Source organism: Macadamia integrifolia, chromosome 3 (genome assembly GCF_013358625.1).
Source record: "Macadamia integrifolia cultivar HAES 741 chromosome 3, SCU_Mint_v3, whole genome shotgun sequence".
Taxonomy (NCBI): Eukaryota; Viridiplantae; Streptophyta; class Magnoliopsida; order Proteales; family Proteaceae; genus Macadamia; species Macadamia integrifolia.
In genome coordinates, this window is record NC_056559.1 from 5,468,391 (window position 1) to 5,470,176 (window position 1,786).

The 1,786-nt window shown below is 32.3% G+C and overlaps 1 protein-coding gene and 1 pseudogene across 1 annotated transcript in view; both read right to left on the reverse strand.

The window, feature by feature from the left end:
• Nucleotides 1-378, reverse strand: part of LOC122073728 — a 3,964-nt pseudogene extending 3,586 nt beyond the window's left edge.
• Nucleotides 1-1,786, reverse strand: part of LOC122074815 (patatin-like protein 2) — a 22,358-nt gene that overhangs the window by 15,694 nt on the left and 4,878 nt on the right. The gene's annotated exons all lie outside the window — the stretch shown is intronic.

Genomic DNA, 1,786 nt, shown 5'->3' on the forward strand with positions numbered 1-1,786 from the left:
TGTTCATCAAAGAAATTAATATGTAAGATAATTTCGCAGAAGGGCAAGGGATGAGCAATAAATTAAAGCCTCGAATCCATTAATCTGTTGTTGGGCTTTTTCTATCTATTGATGGCCATGCCAAAAGTGGATGGGTAGGCTGCTGTTTTTGGTAGTGCACTGTATTTGAGCTGTTTGTATTCTTTCTATCTTGTTGATCTTAAGCAAAAAAAAAAAGGTTAGAACTTAAGAAACCTGAACCTGGGACTCAAGGAACTCAAGAATGGTCACCGAAATAATCCCTCTTATTCCTCCTCCATCAATGCTAAGAATGGTAATATTGTTTCCAAAGGTGGGAGGTTGTATTGGAGAAACAGGTGACGGCGTATTTAATGTCATTGGGAATTGATTCACAGAAGAAAAAAAAAATGTGATTGTAGATAAATTTAAGGAAGTAGCTAAGGTTCAAGTTCTCGAAATAGATATTTTGTGTGTATAATGTAAGGATTCAATGAAGAATGGTTTGGATGTTCTAACTATGCTTAGAAGTATTTATAATAGAACTTTGTATATATTGATGAAAAGGATGTATGAAACCACTGAGAATGTGTGAAAACCAAGATTTAGTCTTCATTCTTCTCATGGCATGAAACTTGCAGCTGGTGATGATCATGGAGTCCACCAAGTCTCTATTGATTTGGAAAAGTCTTTTTTTTTTGTTGGAATTGATTTGGAAAAGTCAATGCTTGCAAACATGGTAATTTCACAATTGAATATCTTTTCTCTTATTATGGAAAAATATACTCCCCTTTGTGGATTCATTGGCTTGGCATGGAGTTGTCAATAAATATGTGTGTCACCCTCTCCACCTTTTAATAATTAAATCAATCTAAATTAAATTAAACAACTAAAATTTCTATAAATATTTCCATCATCTAGTTCTTTTAATGATTAAGAGATGGCTTACTAATAAATTAGTAATGCATATGAATCGATCTAAACTATTTATTAATTTGATGCTCCCTTGGATTCGATTCATATAGTTTGTTTATAATATTTTTGACCATTCCTCAAAGACCCATTAACCCATTCACTCTTAAATATTTTTAATAAGCGGCCTAAAGAATGCTTTGGTCTAATAATTGAGAAAAAGTCTGCTGGCAAGCAAAGTGGTGAATTAATAAATTGTAATCTTATTTTTATCTTATTTTTCTTATTTTTTATTTTCAAAATTTTGAGAATCCCCCTTATACCGCATTAAATAACTTTTAAGATTTACTGAAAAAAATTCACGAATAAAATAAATAAATATTAAAAGAGGATTACAACTTTTTAATTAAATTTTTTTTTAGGTCGTAGAGAGGGGCGGGAGGGGGGGGTTTACAAGTTGCCAAATATACTATGACCAAAAAGAGGATGAAATTGTCCCCCTCAACTTCTTTGCGACATGATTGTGATACTTTGTTCGCATCTATTAAATTTCATTTGATTCTCATACTTTTGACTAGGTCTATAATATTTAGCTTTCACACACAGAGAGAGAGAGAGAATCCAACCTTATGCACCATTTTCTTTGTTTGATTCGATATTCCTTAACACTTCTAATGGGATAGGCAAGTCAACATAGCTTTGTAGAGAGAGAGAATCCAACCTTTTGCACCATTTTCTTTGTTTGACTCGATATTCCTTAACACTTCTAATGGGATAGGCAAGTCAACATAGCTTTGTAGTTTGACAGGCATTTGTTGTTTTAAGTTATTTTTATTGGCATTGTTTTAGCAAAATATATCAGGAAGAATTCTCGTAG